The sequence below is a fragment of the Rhinolophus sinicus genome, linkage group LG02, assembly GCF_036562045.2.
Source record: "Rhinolophus sinicus isolate RSC01 linkage group LG02, ASM3656204v1, whole genome shotgun sequence".
Taxonomy (NCBI): domain Eukaryota; kingdom Metazoa; phylum Chordata; class Mammalia; order Chiroptera; family Rhinolophidae; genus Rhinolophus; species Rhinolophus sinicus.
In genome coordinates this window covers 81,544,186-81,566,247 of record NC_133752.1, presented here as the reverse complement: position 1 = coordinate 81,566,247, position 22,062 = coordinate 81,544,186, and the positions used below count along the sequence as shown (strand labels likewise).

The window sequence follows — 22,062 nt, the reverse complement described above, 5'->3', positions numbered from 1 at the left end:
ACATTCAAAGAATTAATACCAAACCTTCCTAAACTCTTCCAAAAAAATTGAATAGGAAAGAACACTTCCAAACTCATTTTACAAGGCTAGCATTACCCTGATACCTACACCAGAGAAGGACACCACAAGAACAGAAAATTATAGATCTATATCCCTGAAGAACACAGATGTAAAAATCCTCAACAAAATATTAGCATACCATATTCAACAATACATTAAAAGGATCATACACCATGATAGACTGGGATTTATTCCAGGAATACAAGGTGGTTCAACATCCACAAATCAACCCATGTGATAGATCACATTAACAAAGTGAAGGATAAAAATCATATGATCATCTTAATAGATGCGAAATACGCATGACAAAATCCAACACCGTTTCATGCCCAAAACTCTGAACAAAGTGGATATAGAGGAACACAGGTACCTGAACATAATAAAGGCCATATATGACAAATCCATATTAACATCATATATTCTCACCACTATTATTCAACATAATAGTGGAAATCCTGGCCAGAGCAATGAGACAAAGGGAAAAAAAAGGCACCCAAATCAGAATGGAAGAAGCAAAACTGTCACTATTTGCAGATGACACGAAAAGCCCTAAAGACTCCTCAAAAAACCTGTTAAGAGCTAACAAAGCAGAGCTGCAGAATACAAAATCAATGTACAAAACTCTGTCATGTTTCTATACATTAATAACAAACTGCGCAAAAGAGAAATCAACAATCCCATTTAGCATTCATTGCATTCAAAAGAATAACATACCTAGGAATAAATTTAAGCAAGAAGGTGAAAGACCTGTACATGAAAACTATAAAACAATGATGAAAAAAAATTAAAGACACAAATAAACGGAAAGATAATCCATGTTCATGGAATAGGATATTGTTAAAAATGTCCATACTGGCCAAAGCAATCTACAGATTCAGTGCAATCCCTACCAAAATTCCAACGGCATTTTTCACAGAAACGGGGGTTGGGGGAGCCAAAGTTTATATAGAACAAAACAAACTCACAGATCCACAGAACAGATTGGTGGTTGCCAGAGGCAGGGGTTAGGGAGGATGGGCGTGATGGGTGAAGGGAGTCACAAGGTAAAAAATTCCACTTATAAAATAAATTAGTCATGAGGATGTAATGTATAGCATGGTAACTATAATTAATAATACTGTAGTGCACATTTGAAAGTTGCTAAGAGAATAAATCTTTAAAGTTCTCATCACAATAAAATTTTATAACTATATATGGTGATGGATGTTAACAAGACATACTGTAGTGATCCTCTGGCAACATATACAAAAACTGGATCATTATGTTGTACACCTGAAACTAATGTATCAACGATATCTCAATTAAAAAAAAGAAAGACATGCCTCAGCATGAAAATATCTGTAAAATATATATCTTATACAGGGCAGACACACACACACACACACACACACACACACACACACACACAGGTTTGGTACCCAGAATATATAAAAAACTCTCAAAGCTCAATAATAAGAAAATATACAACCCAACTAACAAATGGGCAAAAGACAAAAGACCCAAACAGACAATTCGGAAATACTCATAGCAAATTAGCACATAAAACATGCCCAGTATCATTAGTCATTAGGGAAATGCGTATTAAAATCTCTGTAAGATACCACCACACACTTATTAGAATGGCTCAAAAAACTGATAGTATCAAATGCTGATGAGGACATAGAACAACTGAAACCCTCATTTGCTGCAGATGGTAACTTAAAATGAAATAACCACGTAGGCAGTTTCTATTTAAAGTTAAATAAACATACACCTTCCATATGACCCAGCAATTCCATTTCTGTGTATTTATACATAAGAAATGAAGACATATATTAACAAAAAACCTAAACAGAGATTTTTAGACCACCTTTATTTGTAACTGACCAAAACTGGAAACAATCCAAATATCCATGAACTAGTGAATAAAAAAACAAAATGAGGTGCATTCACACAATGGTACACTGCGGTATTCAGCAATAAAATGGAACGAATTACAGATACATGGACAACAATAGATAAGCTTCAAAACCATACTGCTAAGTAAAAGAAGATAGATTTATTTGGCTACATATTGCGATTCAATTTATATGACACATCGGACCATAATGTGAAGAAGACTATAGCTATCAATAAGCAAGCTTAAGACAGTGTCCACTAAATACCTTAAAAATTACCGGGCTTATTTCATTTTATATTTAATGGTCGTATATTTTTTTATTAGTTTCTTTTTAAAACAATGTACTAGTTACACATTTCACCCCTCACAAGGTGATAACTCCCCGCCCCCAATCTATTACCCCTCTGACATCGTATATAGCAGTGACAATAAAATATTCTGTATCTTGATTGTCGCAGTGGTTACACTACCACGAAAATTGACAAAATTCAAAGAGCTATATATCTTTTTTAGGGTGAATTTGTGTAAGTTATACCTCAGTAAACCTGATTCCCTCAAACTCAACATGTCCATCCTTTCCCAGTATTCCACCTCTCAGTAATGACATTATCATCCGCCTCACTCCTCAAGCTAGACATTTTATTCATCATTCTTCATTTCCCTTAGTCTCCTCTACAAATCAATCCAATCAATCAACAAGTCCTGCCAACGCTATCTTCTAACCATTTTGTGAACCCATCCTGTCTTCCCATTCCCACGGACATCACCCTAATCCAAACCACCACCTCTGACCCGACTAGTGCCATCGCCTCTTAAATGACCTGCCTATTTCTCTTTGCCCCCTTGGTCCATTCCATATACTGTGGCCAATGTAAGCTTTCCAAAATGCAAATCTAATTATACCTCCTTAAAGTCTTCAAATACTTTAACTTATAATCTTCAGTATGTATCAAATATTTCATTGTGTAATAAAAAATAAAACTGTGCTTTCTTAATCTATCACTCTGACACCTTTCCCATGAAAGTCAGTAACTACTAATATTCTAAAAACAAATATTTTAAAATCAGTTACCAGTTCTTAGAGAATAACTAGGTAACCTAAGGCAAAGATGAGAATAAAGAAACAATCAGGAAAAACAAATTAATAAACTATCTAGATTTCCGATAGAAATGTTCTAAAATCTCTTTTGCTTGAGTTTTCCTCCTCACTACACATACTTCACTCCTGAGAACACTAAGAGCTGACCTGTCACTAACCGTCATTTCCCCTAAGGATCGTCCTTTCCCCTAAGGATCGTAACTTTCCAGAGCTTTAGGTTACTATATGTTAACATAGCCTGACAAAATTCCCACCCCAAACATGTCTTTAAAAACAAAGTTACTAGTAACAGCAGAAATAAAAAAGATATAACTTTGCCAAGATCAGATGGATTTTAATTTGAAGTGACACTATTCTTGACTTAGACATTTTTCATATAAAGAAGTGCTCTGGATAATTATATTTCTGCAGGTAAAACAGTTAAAGAATCTCAAGGCATTTAATTTTAAGTATAGAACCGAGGCGGGTGCATAATTAGATAAATCTTTTACTTAAAATGCAAGCAATTTTAATAAAATGTATAACCATGCTCAACCTGATGAGTGTTACTATAGCTTAATCACTGATAAAATGTTTCAGTGTGCCACATTCCAGCTGCTTTCCAAAAGAATTATCAGTAATGTAAATGGCTAAACACAACATTGTCATTCTCTTCTTAGTAAAAAGAGAAAAAAGAAACGAAAACCACCGAATAACTTTTTATTTCAGTATTGCTATAATCTGCAATAAAAACATGGCCATTCCAAAAATTACCAATTAAATATAATAATGGGGCCAAGTCTGTATACCACATGAGTCTGTATACCACAATTAGTTTTTTTAAACGTCAGTAGGGTTGAGAGCAGGTTCCATTCTAGTACATAAAATAAGGAAAATACTTAAGACCCAAAAAAAAGCATGATCAACTTTGTAACATTTTCCATTTCTAAAGCTGCCTCTGGTGCACGCTGACCAAAAATGCTACTGTAATTTCATATGAAGATAGACTCCAAGAATTCATCTAAACACTCATCTTATTGTATCAAATGAGTGAGCCATTAGACATAGCCAAGAGATATCTTTATTTGGAGGCTCAGGGTACAATGCTTTTTGTTGCAATAAGATTTGAGCCACAGAGCTCAAAATACTCCACAAATGTAATTTCTACCATATAACTTTCTTTCTTACGAATTTCTAATATAGTTATGTTCCAAAAAAAAGAGATAGAGAGGAAGTTGGGGTAAAAAACAGTAAAGAGAAATACAGTAGCTTGTCATCAATCCCAGCTGGAAAGGAAGAATACCTTAGTCTAAAAAAAAGGAGGGCAGACAGTGGGGAGTAGGGAATGTATTTATAGTACAATAAATAAGTTATAAAAGGTATTTTGGTCCAAAATAAACCTACTTGACTAGAATTAAAGACCCTTCTCTCCTCAGTGAACTTGAGATTCTCCCACAAGTCTGAACAGACTGTACTTCAACTTTTTACATCGCTCTTATCAGCATGAAGTTTAATATCTTTTTACTTGCTTTCTCACTTTTTTCTTTTTTCAATAATCTAGGCAAGAATTCAAGGCACCAACTAGCCTTAAAAAGTAATTATTCTCATATACGTCTCTCAGATGAGTTAGAGAACTTGAATTTGTCTTAGTCCCTCATGGGTAGGCAAGCCCACTTGGCATGCAGGCCAAAGCTGTGACCAACCAGCCCTTTCACAAGTAATCAAAACATTCAGAGCTCTTCTTTTTTTCTATGCCTGACCTTCTATCCAAATATTAAAAAGGGTTCTCTAGCCACCCTCTCTTTGTACTACCCAGTGACTTGCAATGTTTGTTATCCTATTCTTTTGAAAGCTAAATTAAGTCACCCATATATGAAAAACCTTGGATTTAAATCTTTTCTCACAAATGTTAGGCTAAGATGCTAAGTTTAGTGGTAATTTTCCTTGCTTTATCTGAGTTGTTTTCTTTTTTCTTTTCTTGGTTATGGTGTTACACTGCTTTTATGGAGGAAGGGGATCACACTCTAACCAGTTTCTAGCGGTGTTTTATTGACTGTAATAAAATCCAGAATCCTTGCTTCACCTTCCAATTCTTATCAACTTTATTTATCACTATTTCTCAACTGGTCTGGCGCAAATTAATCTCTGTGCCAGATTCTATATAACATATTAATTCCCACTTACGTCCTGGCACTGCTATAGAAGACACAGACATAGAGGATAAAAATATATTATCCAGCTAAGGCAGATACATACCAACTGTGCGGACTACTTTGTGTTTAAAATCCCCAAGACAGTTTGCAGTATGGACAACACAACCTCTTACAGTCCCATTCTTTCACTTAAGTGTCCTTTAACGTAAAGAATCAAGACAACCCAATAAAGCAAGTTACAAGAATGAATTTGACATAATGACACCATTTTCCCACAGGAGGGGCACTCAGCAGGATGTACTCTGCCAATTCTGTACCATCATCATAACAGCGTCTAATTACAGAGTTGTGAATAAAATAATAAAGCAACCCTTTATTAACCACATATATTCAAGAAACTATGCTAAACATATTATATACATTATCGCATTAACTCCTCTGAATAGCCCTAAAATAGCTACTATTATTCTCCTTGTTTTAAAGATGACAGACTGACATTTAGCAAATTAGGGTAAAATACACAGAACTACTAACTACCAAAGCCAGAATTTGAACCCGGATCTACCTGGCTTCAAACAGAAAGCTCTTATTTGCTGCCCTCTACTGCGCTTTTTATTATTTGCCAGTCGTAGAAACTAGAGTTGGCTCAGAGGAAATGGACGGATCTACGATAGTACAGCCCCCTAGAAGGCACGTCGCACCCAAAAAGCCTTAGGGCGGCCGAGGAAGTTTCTGCTAAATGTTAAAACATTAAAAAGAAAAAATTTTGGTCTCAAAATGAGAAGTTTGTGAGCCAAGAAACGAATCCTCTAAATTGGCTCTGTCGATGACACTGTGATCCTAGGCTAGATGCTCTTTCGTTTTCTCCATCCGCACAACATGAAAATAGTACAAAACACAGTATTTATAAATACATTTCAGGTTCACTGGACAAAGCTAAGATTAGGTAGCATTACTTTCTACTCTTCTCTTTAATTCTCCTTTTCCGTCCATGCTTTTGAACCTAATGAAGACCAAAACTGGACTGCTGCTGAACTCTCTGTGCCTTCACTGTCTCATACGTTATTCCTGTATTACCCATTAAAAGGCTTTCTTTCATTCCATTTTTCTCATAAGCAGCTCACTTTAATGTTTCTCTGTTTCAGACAGAGAAAAATGCAATCCCTTTCATCATAAGGCCATACAATTTCCTTCATCCTTGATTATCTTTTTTATAACTGCATTTTTTTAGCCCTCTAAAAATTAAATTTCAAGCTCGTCGACGTTTGCAGCTATCTATCTGTAAGTGCCAATATTAAGCCATCTATTGGTAACCCAGGCAAAATATACTGTCCTTACTTACACTACATACAAAAATTAATCAAAATGGATCAAAGACCTGTATTTAAGAGCTAAAACTATAAAACTCTTAAAACACATAAAAAAAGCTTTGTGACAATGGATTTATCAATGATTTCTTGGCTATGATGCCAAAAGCACAGGTAACAAAAGAAAAATCACAGATAAATTGGTCTTTATCAAAATTTTACAACTTTCATTCATTAAAGGACACTACCAAGAGAGTGAAATGACAACCCACAGGATGGGAGAAAATATTTGCAAATCATATGTCTGATAAGAGTATATAGAGAACTATACCTCAACAACAACAACAAAAATCCAATTTAAAGGGACTTGAGGGGCCGCTGGCTGGCTCTGAACAACAGGGTTGCCGGTTCAATTCCCACATGGGCCAGTGAGCTGCGCCCTCCACCAGACTGAAGGACAACGACTTGGCGCTGATGGGCCCTGGAGAAACACACTGGTTCCCAATAAAATTTATTTTTTTAAAAATGGGGAAAAGATTTGAATTGACATTTAAAAATAAAAAAATAAAATAAAAAAACTTGATAGACATTCCTCCAAAGAAGATACACAAATGGCCAATAGCACATGAAGAGAGGTGTAACATCACAAGTGCTTAGGGAAACGTAAATCCAAACCAAGTGATACCACTTCATACTCAATAAGATAGCTGTTATCAAAACAAACAAAAAATGGAAAATAACTAACGTTGGAGAAGATATGGAGAAACTGGAACCCTAGAACATTGCTGGCGGGAACATGAAACGGTACCGCCACTATGGAAACCAGTTTAACAGGTCCTCAAAAAGCTAAACACAAAATTATCCTATGCATCCAGCAACTGCACTCCAAGGCACTCCAACTGCACTCCAGAGACTGGAAAAGATGCGTGTGCTCCAATATTCACTTCAGCATTATTCACAACAGCCAAAAGGTGGAAACAACTCAAATGCCCATCAACAGAAGAATGGATAACCAAAATGTGGTACACACAATAAATGGAGTATTATTCAGTCATAGAAAAGTTCTGACACATGCTACAACAGGGATGAACCCTGAAGACATTATATCAAACCAAAAAAGCAAGACACAAAGGACAAATATTTTATGATCCTACTTATATGAGGTATCTACAATAGGCAAATTCATAGACAAAAAGTAGATTAGCAGTTACCAAAGTATTGGCGGGCCTGAGGAGTTACTGCTTAAAGGCTGTAGTTTCTATTCAGGGAACTGAAAACATTTTGGAAATAGATGGTGGTAACTGTGAGTGCAGTTAATGCCAGTGAACTGCACACTTAAAAACTCAATAAAATGGTAAATTTTACGTTACATATATTTTACCACACACACACAAAAATACAAAATAAAAAAGCAACTGTCCTTATTCTAAGCACTTAAATGGACCAAAAAATTCTGACGCAAAAGAAAGTATCTAAATCTCAGTGCAAACTGCTCTGTAAAAAACTTTAAATGGATGCTTAATAATCAAAACAATACTTAAAACTATGAAGACAAAATATCATTATTTTTGGTTCAGACAGACCAAAGGAGAATTGCTTTGAGATATAGCTTAAATTTTCCATGGCTGAGGATTACTTGGCTATCTTTTCCTGTTGTCACAGTATTCATTATTTTGGTAACTTCATACTACTTATATGATTATTATGATTATTAGAAAAGTATGCTCTATTCTCACTATCAGAAAATACCAGTTATAAATCAAAGGGGACAACTAGCATACACTCTACAGTGTTTGACTAGAATAGTTATCAGTATAAACTCATGGTTTTTAATACACACAAACAGATAAAAAGATATAGAAATAAACACAGATGTTTATGTATGCATGGATTAATATACATACATATACAGAGGGTGTCAAAAAATGTATACACATTTTAAGAAAGGAAAAACTATTAAAATTGTAATACTCAATATATACTGATAACAAAAGATGAATACAAGTCACGTTTGACTTCTGCAATTACGAGAGGTGCTCAAAGTGGTTACCATCAGCGTCCAGACACTTCTGATTACGGAGAACTACTGCTTGAGCCACGCTGACCAAAGCGTCCACTTGTATACATTTTTTGGCACACCCCCCCACCCCGTATTTCTAGCCCTACCACTGAGAGGGCCTAGGAGCAACGACAGCCCAGTGACAATGAGCACACATAGCATCCAGATCTTGGTTTCTAAATACCATTCTCCAACAAGGAATCAGAGCTTCTTGGAAAAATGATTGATTTCAGGGCTAACGAAGATGAAACAAGTTGAAAACACAGAGAGTCAACCTGAAGGCCAGCCATCCTGGAACAATCTGAGCAACACCACAAATAATGATAGTATTAGATTATAAACCATAGAATGAAACAAATATCTATAACAATACTGCCATAAACAAATTGCTAAATAAATAAGTGCAGAGAGGGGGCTGTTCTCCCTTACAGAAAAATTCCAACTAATAAATGTAGAAGGAAATTAGAAAAATATAAAATCACCATCAAGCAAACCCCAATAAATTGTCTAACAAAGAATGCTGAAATGAGTGAGCAAAAGCTTTAGAAGAACAGGATACCTGCATAGTTTCAATGAATCTCCCCAAGATAGCAAGTAGTTACAAAGAGAAAAAATACTAATTTTACAAGTGGAGAATTTTGGCAGACATGACGTTAACCAAACGAGTTAACACCATCTCTAAGAGGATGTACTGACAGCCTGGACCCTCTGATATAATGCACCGAGTAGGACTCAACATCACTTCCGTATGCAGTATTTTCCCAAAAATGCATGACCTCAAACTAATAATGAGAAAACATCAGACAATTCAAATTGCGAGACATTCTACAAAATAACTGATCACACTCATCATAACTGTGCAGGTCACAAAAGATGAGAAAAGATTGTCAGATCAGAAGAGACCAGGGAGACTCAACCAAATGCCATGTCTGATCCTGGATAAAATCCAGAAACACAAAAAGGACATTAGCGGGAGAACTGGTGAGAGTCAAGTAAGGTCAGTAGTTTAGTTCATAGTATTGTACCACTGTTGAATTTCCTGGTTTTGAACATTGTGTTCTGGTTGACAGAAGTTGTTAACATTAGGAAAAGCTGGGTGAAGGGTATATTTGAGCTCTTTGTACCATTTTTGCAACTTCTCTTTAAGTCTAAAATTATTTCAAAATTTAAAAAAAATGGTTTTAAGATGTACCTTGTACTTTCTCACCTTCAACTGAATTAAAACAAAGTTGATAAATTCAATCAATTTACAGGGTAAATCCAGTATTTCATTATTTGGAAAGCAACCTACATTAGAACATAACTGTAAGTCACCAAGATAATAGATCCTTATTATCTATTTGCTGCATTCCATCCAGAACTCTACCAAGTGCTAGAAATGTTGCCTTCAAGAAGCTTCCAGTTGTCTCAGCAAATCTGAAATACTCCATACCATGCAGAACACATTCTCTGGTCAAAGTGCAATTAAATTAGAACAAAAAAAGAAGAAGTGAAGAAGGAGAAGCTTACAGTTGACAAAAGAAATGAAAATCCTTTGGATAACTAAAATCTTCAAATAGGACATTAACACCTATACATTTACAGAATTTAAGTAAGCTTAACAAGCTCACTACATATATTTCATACAGTAGTCCTATATGCAATAATTAGTATCTAATACTCCAAAAAAGTACTACTAAATATTTTCTATCAAAGATTGTATTTCTCCAACACAGAAACTAGATGCTTACTTTAATCTCAGGCAATACAAATAAATAAGTAGGGGCCGGCCCGGTGGCTCAGGTGGTTAGAGCTCCATGCTCCTAACGCTGAGGGCTGCCGGTTCGATTCCCACATGGGCCAGTGGGCTCTCAACCACAAGGTTGCCGGTGGTTCGATCCCTCGACTCCTGCAAGGGATGGTAGGCTGCACCCCCTGCAACTAAGATTGAACACGGCACCTTGAGTTGAGCTGCCACTGAGCTCCTGGATGGCTCAGTTGGTTGGAGCACGTCCTCTCCAACCACAAGGTTGCCGGTTTGACTCCCGCAACGGATGGTGAGCTGCGCCCCCTGCAACTAGCAATGGCAACTGGACCTGGAGCTGAGCTGCGCCCTCCACAACTAAGACTGAAAGGACACAACTTGACTTGAAAAGTCCTGGAAGTACACACTGTTCCCCAATAAAGTCCTGTTCCCCCTCCCCAATAAAAAAAAAAATCTAAATAAAAGAGACATAACAATAACAAAAATAACCACAAAAAATCAAATTGAACTAAATAGTTATTAAACCAAGAACAATCTCAGAAAAAAACAGGTAGGTTAATTTATATAGAAAGTACCTGGCTAAAGGCAGCTAACTGAAAATCAAAATGAAAATCAAAATGTCAACCAATACGGAAAGTGTTATAAATTCAGTGGCGAACGAACACATTATGAGTCTGGATTTTCAATTCTTCAAAATCATGCTTAAAGCAAATTAAAATCTCCATCTCCCCTCCTCCAGGTGACTCAATCAACAGGGTTTAACTGCACCCCAAAAGTTGCTGCAGATGCTACATCATGATCTTAACACCACCCACTATTTCCAAACTTTTAAGAACCAAAGGAACTGCACTGTTCTAGTATCTCCGATAGGCCTTTCCAAGTCAAAGTAGGAACATAGGATGCGTCTATATATTAAAGATAGTAACACAAGGATTATGTTGTGCTAACATCTGCAATGTAACAGCAACATCACTATTATGATTCAAAACCCAGGCAAAGAGCCAGATCACTCTGAATAGATATTGTGATAACTGATTACTGAGAGAGAATTGAGTCATACATCTCAAGTATCAATAACTTGTTATAACTCCCATAATAACTTTCTAAATTTCTGCTTGTTTTTCCAAGATTTAACATTAGCCAGTCAAAAATATTAAGATTCAAGGCCTAATCCTGTCATCAATTTACTTGATTTTAAATGACAGTACATACATGAAAACACTGCTTTCAATAATAATCACTTTTCCAGCATATAAATACAACAGACAGATATGAAAGGGGGAACACAAAAGAAAAAATGCCAACTTTCCTTAAATGTCTCGCAAAAACCAACAGCTCTTTAAATAACTCCACATCTATAGGTCCAAAGCTCAAAGGGAACAGGAACTAAGTCAGAAAATGTTGCAGTGCCCCCTGGCGTTGTCCCCGCTTTCTACCTTGTTTCTTTAGGTGGTCCTATCCTGTTTCATAACTTTTAAATACTATTGAATGTTCTAAAAAATACAAGGTGTCAAAGCAGGTGAAGTATGTTACCACTTTTGCAAAGTGGGCAGAAGAATATATTTGTATTTGCTTATACACGCACAAAATACATCTTTGTAAGGATAAGAAAGAAAACACCAATCCTGGCTCCAACCAAAACTGAGTGACAGGACAAATAGAGGAGATTTTCATTCTATACCTCCATCAAACATTTTATATTTTGAATCATATGAAGTTTTTATTCAAAACACAAATATAATAACCCAACAGATAAATGCTGATGATTCCCCATTTCTATCTTTCTCTCCCCACTAAATTCAAGTCTCATGAAGGCAGAGATTTTTGTCTATTTCTTCACTACTATATTCCCACTGCCTGGTCCATAGCGGGTGCTTGAAAAATGTTTGTTGAATGAAATACTCCTTAACTTCTCCACTTAATTCCAGACTTGTACATCCGATTGCCTACTTTTCACCTCTGCTTGAACAGCTACTAGGTCCTACATCTAATAGGTCCTACTTAACATGTCCAATCCTACCCTATCCCCGTGTAACAACCTGCTTCCTTCACTTCTTCCCCACCATCCTTCAGTTGAAGCCAAAAGCCCAGAAATCACTTCTGTCCCAACCAATAGCACTTCCATCCACACCACAAGTTCAATAAATACCTTTAACTCCAAAATATATGGCAAATCCTTTTTTACTTGTCTCTAATACTCAAACTACTCAACCTGCCACACCTTTTTCACTGGTCTCCCTGCTTTCTTTTTCCTCTTAGCCAATCTCCCCCATAGTCACTGTAAATCAGGCCCTATCACTCCCAGCTTTACAAAAATTCCAATAGCTTTTCAATGTACTTTGAAAATAAAAGCCAAAGGCCTTTGGACGATAAGACCTCATACAATCTGGTCTAGGCTGTGACCTCACTTATCTTTTACAAGAGCCCACCCTCACTGAGCTTCCTTCGGTTTGTGAACCCAAGCTCCATACCACCTCCAGGCATTTCCCTTTGTTGTTCCCTCAAACAGGAACACTCTTCCCTCAGATTTCCAAAGGCTAAATCCCTCAGCCTTTTCAGATATCAGCTCAAAGGTCACCTTAGACAGGTCTTTTCTGACCACAGCAATTAAAGCAGTCTTCTCCCACTCACTACAACTCCCAATTTTATTTCCTTCAAAACATTTATGATTCTCTGACATTACTTTTATTTCTTATTTATTGTGTCTCTCCCTTCCCCACCAGAATTAAAGCTCCAGGAGGGCAGAAATTTCATGTGTCTTGTGTATTTTTGTATCCCTAAAGCCTGCAACAATGCTTGGCATAAAAATCGCATGCTTAATAAATACTTAAGTGATAGATAAGGCAAAACTGACTTTAAAGAAGGTCTACAAGATTTAATTTAGTGACAGGCTGGTGAGAATAAAAGACATGGATAAACTATCTTCACATTTATAAAACACTGAAAATCACCAGCGACGGTGGAGTGAAGTAAGAGTATTTCAGATGCAGGTGAACATTCAAACATACAGAAAAGGTATTTTTCACACACTGTGTACATGCACACTGTAGAAATGTCCCCCCAACTTATAAACAACATCTGAAAAAAATTTTTAAAAGGGTAACTCAAAACATGGTGTACACCTGTTATTTCATCTGTGACTCTTTTGGAAGGGTGTTCCAAACACTGTATTTGGGCAAAAGAAGCGAAGTATAACCACTCTGTTCATTCGTCTGTCTTAGAAAGGCATTCGCGATTCTGAGGTTAGAGAACCGTTTTTTGAGTGTTTTTAAATGGCTATTATGCAGTCAGTAGTCAATCAGAACAAAGTGATTATATCCTATAGTTTACTATGAATGTTGGTTTGGGACAGGGCTAGTTCCAAGATTTTTATACTGTCAAGTCAAAGAATCTATAGTAAATGTTAACAGTGTATATCTTCAAAATTTAAACTTCCGAAGTACTGCCCTTCAACTGGTAATAGGACTAACCCATGGGGGAAATCCACGAATTGAAGGCTGTCCTTGTTAATAATAACAGCCTGCAATTCACAGATGTGTTATGTGCACATGCACGTATTTGTGGGGTGGCAGGGAACGGTCCACACTCCCCAGGGTGTAAGCGCCCCGAAGACAGCCTAAGGGTCTTATTTCACCAGACCCTAAATGTGGACACAGGTCGAGCATGCACGTCGGCTCCCCAAAGCTACCAATCTCCGCTGTCTGCGGAAACAAAAGTGAAAATACTCATGGTAAGGATGTAAGCGATGGATGCCCTCCCCGCCAAACAGAGTTGTGTAGCCCTGTGAGCACGTAAATAAGCAGATGAGTAGACACACTCTCACCTTCCCTCCTTCGGAGGAAAATGGGGCCGAGGGAGGGGCGCCCAAGGCCGGGTTGGGGAGGCCCGGAATCCAGGCCAGGGGGTGGCGGGCTTAGGGGTCAGCACTCAGGGTAGCCAGGGTCACTAACCATCTTCCTCGACCACCCTCCTCCCCTCCTCGCCCCTCCCCCCTCCTCGCCCCCAACTCCTTTCCTCCGCCCAATCTCCGCCACCCATCAACCGGTAAGGAAGTTTCCCGGCGCCTGCAGCCGGACTCCCCGACCCTCAGCGGGGTTACCTTCCGCAGAAGCAGGACAAGGGGCAGGGGGCAAGGGGAGGGGAGGCAGCCCGAAAGAATGAAGGACGAAGCCCCGGCGAGGAAGGTGGGCGGCGGCGGCGGCTGTCACTCGCGTTCCCCTGCTCACAGCGCTGCCATTACTGTGCCCGAGGCCGCCTCCCCGGCCGGCCGCCGCCACCCGCCCCGGAGACACGGGGGGTGCGCCGCGAAGCCCGGGAGCCCGCGCGCCGGACGCTCACCTGCCGCCGCGCGGAGACACAGAGAAGCCCCGACGGGCCAGGGGCGAAGGGGAGGGGGGTGGGTAGGAAAGAACGGGCTGGGTGCTGGATCCGTGAAACAATCGTCCTCCCAAGCGCCGGGCTTTCCCGACACACACCCTCCGCGCTCCCTCTTCCGCCGCCTCCGAGTCCCCCCCTTGCGGCGCAATGGTAGCGTCCCCGTTACGGCAAGCGCAGGGAGCCTGCTTTAGTGCAATTGCGAAAGGCCACGGAAATCAACACGGAATCCGGAGGGACTCCTTGCGGTCCTCACTGTGAAGGAGGCAATCCCGGTTCGCTGAGCTCAAGAGACTCAGTACTCAGCACGTTTGGGGATGACATGCTAATGACAGTAGGTCAGAAAGGTGTTTTCAACAAAAGTGTTTTCCTTTGAGTTGTTTCAGACCTACCGGTATGTGAATATTCTCAGGCACCACAATCTCGTTGCCACACCACTTCCATGGGGCGTTCAAGTCATCAGAAATACATGAGCAATACTGTTTTTCTCCCTGACACACTCCTTTGCTAGTGGGTTTTCATCTGTAGACAAATTCTGAAACGTTAAGGTATTTCCAATAAAGGAACTTCTCTCGGTCTTGACCACTAACTCCCCACCTCCCCACCACCACCATTATACCAAGTCTAAAGGGTTTTCCTCCCTTACAATTTTAAACGGCAATGTCGACAAAAATATGGATTTACCTAGCACCTTCTCATATACACGATGGAACAAAAGCCTCGCTATATTACTTATCTGCCTCGTAACCACAAGATCTCAGTGGTCAGTCTTGTCAGACTATGGGTCAGTTCCTCATTTGTACGTTTCCAGCAAGCCTGTCCCTTCCAACCCTCTTTCTTCAAACTATTTGTACCGATCCTTCGAGGCCCATTTAAAGTCCTGTCTCCTGCCCTGATAAATCCCACCAGTCTTTCTCCTCTCTAACCTACTTCTCATGGCCCTTGAACTTCGTTTTAATAAAGTTTTTATATACTAAATTCAATTCAACCATTTGTTTCCATTATATGACCTTTTTTTCTCACATTTCTCCATCTTTTAATTCAGCAATTCTCAAAGGGTGATCCCCAGACATCTTGAAATCTCCAAGACCTTTTTGGGGTCCCAAGTTTAAAAATAATAATACAACATGTTTTTTCTCTTTTTTATTGGGTTCACATTTGTACTGATGGTGCAAAACAACAGTAACACTGCTGATACTGCCTTAGCAAGAATCAAGAGAATGGTACAAAGCTGTCCTAGTGGTCATTGGATCGCTGTATGCTTCACTGCCACACACTCCCAGTTTTGTTTTGTTTTTTTAATTGATTTAGGAACGTCCTGGATGAAGTAGTAAAAAGTATTAATTTTATAAATGTCAACCCTGTGTACATGTCTTTCTAATATTTTGAGTGAAGAAAAGGGAAGTACACATACACTTCTGCTATATACCAAAGTAGGATGGTTATAGAAGAAAGACACTTGTGTAGCTGATGTAACATCTGAACTAGCTGCTTTTTTCATGGAATATCATTTTCCCTTGAAAGAACAACTGACAGACAAACTAATATTACTCTGACTTGGGAATTGACAAATATTTCTCCAAAATAAACAAAGTGAGCCTAGCACCTCAAGCAAAACAGCTGACAGTATTTGTTGCCAATAATAAAATATAGCTTTTAAGTAAAATTTCAAAATTTGGAAAACTAGTGTTCACCACCACAAGCTTGAAAGCTTAAAGACTTTTCTGTTGAGACTGTAGTGCTATTAATAAATGTGACTGTTGGATGTTGTATGAGATATGTCAATGTATAGAAGAGGTACATGCCACAATGAACCAATATTTTCCAAATGACCAATGCAGGACATTACAAAAGCATGCATGAGTAAAAGATCCATTCAAATTGCAAGACAGACCAGTTGATAGATAGGGGTGTGTGCGTGTGTGTGTGTGTGTGTGTGTGTGTGTGTGTGTGTGTGTACACATAAAAAACAAAATACAAAAGTTTCCTTAGTTTGGTTTTAGACTCATTACAACTAACCTTTAAGAAACTACCACTTGTCAAATTTTCTGTAGCGTCAGAGAGGAATATCCACACTCATCCGAAAATACTATTAAATTCTCCTCCTAAGGCCTCATATTGTCTTCATACACCTCAACCATAGAGAATCTAGCTGTCTTCTTTTAAGCCAGATATTAAACAGGCAAAATGGAAAGCAATGCCATTCTTCTCATTAAATTTTTTTTATTTTGGAAAATACAGTTACTTTTCTGAAAAACATGCAATTTATGTTAACATATGTCTGGGTTTATTATTTTTTAATTAATAACTAGATTTCTTAGATTTCTCTTTTTAATCCTAAAATGGTAACTATTAAATATAATGCACATAAACACAAGCTCTTTGAGTACCTCAATAATTTTTTAAAAGTGTAAAGTGGTCCAGAGACCAGTTTGAGAACTGTTGCTCTGACTCATAAACCACCTCTGCTCGCACCATTTTCCTTTTAAATTCTAGCTAAGATTCAGACTAGCATGAACGGTGCCAAACATGAATCACTACAACACTTCTGTAGTTCCAAATCCCAGAGATCTCTCACCTTTGGATAGCTTATCCAGCCAATATAATAGGAAAATTACATTTCTAAAAAAGTTACAGAATCCAAACCCATAATATTAAATTGAGATTACTTCTTCCTTCCCCCGTCCCCCAAAAAAAGGCATCCTGTGAAGAACCCTTCAAGCCACCCCTTTAAGCAATGCTTGGTCTTCACCCCAAAACTAACCTCAAACCCTAGTTCACTTATAAATTTTTTTCTTGTTTCACTTTTTAGCAAGACTACATATATGACTAAAATATGTTTGGACTTTGTATAATGCTTATTGAATTCCTTTATTTTTTTCTGATTTCAAAAGTAATAAGTGTTTCTTTGTTTTAAAAAAAACAACTAATATTACAGAAATAGATAATCATATTTAGGTTGATAAATATTCCTCAAGACATTTTCCTTGAATATGATTAAACATTTTTACACAAGTCAGATCACATTATAGATATGCTATTTTGTAGCTAGCTACTGATCTTTATGAAACACTTAAATAATTCTTAGTCAGGCAAAGTAATTTATAAATTAATATTTAAAGAGGAAAATTATTGAAAAATATTTTAAGTAGAATATCTCTAAATATCATTTCTTAAATCGGTAAACAAAGTATGTCCATTTCTATTCATTTTCTACTTGCGAGTATACATAATTTTCTCTTTTAAAGTTTTCCAAGTTCATTTCATAATCTCCCTTTACCTACTATTTGAAGAATCCAACCAGAATCATTCCCTGTCTTCATAAGCTTCCTATATAGACATAAAACCCAAGCAGCCCTAATTTTTCTGGGACATTTATAATTTCAATTTATCTCATTTTTATATTCCATACACTAAATCTGAATTATCTTTTCTTAAATCTTTACTGGGAATTTGCATTTCCTGGTTATACCATTTATTAAACATATTTCCACCTTTTGTTTCTAGTAAACTTAAAAAAATGAGATACTGAAGAATAGTTTTCATGTTTGGATAGCTGATTAAAGAGTTGTTTTGTGCTTATAAAAGTGAAAGTCTCCAGAAAAAATATGTGACTGTAGGACAGGGGCAGGAATACACAAGATAAGCCTGGAGAATATTGTAGTGTAAGAAAGTAAAGAAGTACTCAAAAATAAAAGCATCCACATTGATAGGAGTTATATATCAAAGGGCACAAAACTGAAAGAGCTCCCAATGGCCAAAGCTAGAACAATTTGAGCAAGAAAATAAAATAGTAGTGGATTATAACCCAAAGTATAAAATATCAATGGGTGCACACTAATATAAATAAATGATTGAATAAATTACTAAATGCGAAAGAACAATCTCATGCAGAATTCCAAATAAATTATGTAGATACCTCACCACAAAGGAGGAGGAGGCTAACTCTTCACTCTAAGTGTGAACCAGGAAGAGTGACTTCCTTCCAAAGACTACAATATGGAAAGAGAATTTTAAAAGGGTAACTTTATAGTGCAGAAACCTGACAAATACCACCTCAGCTAGATGATTGAGGTCAACTTTAGTAATAACTCATTGTTGATATGATAGTATGTTCCCTTGATGTGATGTGGTAAGAATGGCACTTCACCTCTGTGATCTTCCTCCCCCCAGCCCATGTTTTCCAATCTAATCATGAGAAAAACATCAGACAAATTCCCACTGGGGGGCATTCTACAAAACATCTGCCCAGTACTCCTCAAACTGTGAAGGTTATCAAAAACAAGATGTCTGAGAAATTGTCACAGCCAGGAGGAGACATGACTACTAAATGTAATGTGGTATCCTGGATAAGATCCTAGAACAGAAAAAGGACACTAGGTAAAAACCAAGAAATTTGAAACATATGGATTTTAATTAATAACAATATACCAAAATAGATTCATTAATTATAGCAAATGTACCATATTATGTAAGATGTTAATAGGAAAAACTGGGAAGTTCGGCTAGAGGTTAAATGGGAACTCTATTAACTATTCAATTTCTGAGTAAGTCTAAAACTATTCTGAAAAAATAAAGTCATTAATTTTTTAAAAAATCATCCAACTGTACACTAAAAAGAAGAAAAAGTACAAGGTCTCTAATGAGAAAGATCCTGCAAGATTTTCCATATGAGAAGGTAGAACCAAATGAACAGGTTATATCTTTGACTCTCCTAGACAACTCTGATTGAAAGCTATTTTAAAAGAAAAAACTATTCTCTTTTAAATTAAAAAAAATTTACCTATGAATCCCTTATATTTCTTTGCAGTCACATTCACACGGGTAATTTAACAGGAACAAAGCTGTGTTGAACAACAGCTCATATTAAAGAAATGTCCATAACTTTCATCATTTGAGATAGTGCATTTAGAAGGTGATTTCTCAGAATTGGAAACAGAAACTGAATCTGAGGAATGGATTACAATAAATACTACTATGTAAAAGAAGAGATGACATTTTTCTTAACTGCTACGTCATATTAAAATTACGTGTCACTAAGAGTAGAACATGAATCATGATCCACCCAGATAAATGTGATAACAGAGAAGATGGGAGAACTGGTAACATAATAAAAAATAAGTAATGTGAGCCACCCCATTTGAGAAGAAAGGGACAAAGGAAACAGAGCAAATCAAATGTGGCAAGTCTGGAAGGAAGCTTATTTGGAGAAAGGGTAAATGGGCCAAAAAACAGTCTCTGGGCAAAGGAAGGTAGGTAACAAAGAGTGTTAACTTGTGCCAAGTGGGTCTTAGGTCTTAAATGCTCAGGTATGCTCAACATCAATGTTGGAAACAGGAATATACAAGATTATGCAGCCAGATTTCTGAAATAGCATATTTACATATGGCAAGGTTAAGAGCCTTTGCTGGTTATCAACACTTTTTCCAGTAAGTAAAACACATGAGTCAAGCAAGAGAGAGAAAAACATGACCCTTATTAACCTTACGGTTTACTCAGCTACATCTATATGGGGAAGCAAATAAGATAATAGTATAACAAAAATTGTACAATAGCTTAATACTTAATAAAAGAAAATATTCAAGTGTCACACCAACATTAAAAAAAAAAAGTTACCAACTGTCTTGCTGCCAAACATATCTTTTGCTTAGTAAAAAAAAAAAAAAAACAACAAAAACAGAACATTCACAATATGTAGTCTTGGAAATCAGCATATGCATAAATTTGGTGAGTCTTTTGTAACAAGTCACTCACTTATAGCTTCGATCATCATCACATGTCCCTATAACTATTGAGGAAGATAGGAAATACTGGAGGCATGAAGTCCTTGCACAGGTCTACACTTTGTTTTCTGTTTTTCTGAATTTATTTTTATTTTAAATTATCACACAGTAAAATTGATTGGGAGAGGAGCGTACAGTTCTATCAATTTTAACACATGTATAGATCTGTGTAACCACCACCACAATCCAGATTAAGAAGAGTTTCGTTACCCAACAAGGTCTCTCCCGCTTGTTCCTTAATAACAGTTTGTTTTCTTTCCTTGTCATCGTGGGTTCTTGTCTGTGTTCTTTCTCACTTGAAATTATCTCCCCTCTTCCCAGCTATTTCTAACCAACTGACATTGGAAAAGAATGGGAGAAAGGAAAATACCTCTATCTGTGAGTGGGTACCTGGTAGTGAGAAGGAAAAGGAAGAAGAAACAGGAGAAGAGGAGTTCAGGGTAATGGGAAAGCAGGGATTCAGAATATAGGGTGTCCAGCCTTCCATCTGGACACGTCTCATAACCTTCAAGGAAGTCTTGGGTCCCTCATCTGAGAAAGTTAAGGAGGTGGAGAACTTAAACTCATGTAAGAGGCAGCATACCTGGAAGTCAAGACATTCCACAAAGAGTATCATAAAATGATTATTTTTATAATCATAATAGTTAATAGATCATTTTATTCTAATTTAGATGTTATCATACATATATTCTATTTTTAAAAATAGAAGGCAAAAATTGTGTAAAAATTTGAAGGAAGAAAAATGGAAAATTGAAATATCATGTCTACTGGCCTAATGCTTTCTAGTAATCAATACAATTATTTTCCACCTTTAATGATAGAACACAGAAGAATACTAGACTAGAAGACTCCTAAGTTTACTTCCAGATTCCACATTTACAATTCTATATATAGATTTTACCTGTCTGTGCTGGGAAAGAATACATAAAACAGAAAGGTGACAATTGGTATTTAAAAGAAAAACAACTTAAGTTACAGCACTTGATATTTTTCAAATATTTGAAATATGTTAGAAGTATATGTACATTATGAACAATAACTTTCACATGTTAAGAAAAGATGTACAAACAAAAATCCATTATTTTATTATCCAAAAATACATTAACTACTTTAACATGTCTTACAAGGTTAAAAAAAAAAAAGTAACCATATTTAGACATCTAAACAGTTCCCTTTATTAGAAAAGAACACTACCTGAATTTGAAATTTGTCCAGACTAGTCAAATTTGCTCAAAGATGCATTTTCACTCCCCAGAGTACTAATTTGGACAAAAACAAGGTCAGAAAACAGTGAAATTACAGCTATATTTGATAGTTTTGGATATATACTCCTTTAATGGGCTAATACTTTCCAATACATACAATATCTCCTGCTACATACACCACCCAATCTATTCTGCTACTACACTAAACTTTTTACTGTTTCTAGACAAATCTTTTCATGACTCTGCTTTCATGTACATTGTCCTTCTATCAGGAATATCTTTTCTCTATGAGTGAAAGTCCTATTCATCCTACAGACTCTATTCGCCCAACCTTTTACCACTACCATCTAGTTGTACTATTAATAGTATTGATACTCATCCTTCTGTTTGAACACCTTCCTTTTCATACTGTAACTTCCC

The 22,062-nt window shown here is 37.0% G+C and overlaps 1 protein-coding gene across 2 annotated transcripts in view; it reads right to left on the bottom strand.

The window, feature by feature from the left end:
* The window catches only part of CUL2 (cullin 2), an 85,336-nt gene extending 70,554 nt beyond the window's left edge, over nucleotides 1-14,782 (bottom strand). The window contains exon 1 of one of the 2 annotated variants that reach the window (XM_074324690.1): nucleotides 14,619-14,782. The gene's annotated coding sequence lies outside the window, so the exon portion shown is untranslated. Of the gene's footprint in view, nucleotides 1-14,379; nucleotides 14,542-14,618 lie in introns of those variants that run through there. The other variant, XM_019741741.2, reaches the window with a different exon arrangement.
* Between the last annotated feature and the right edge of the window lie 7,280 nt (nucleotides 14,783-22,062).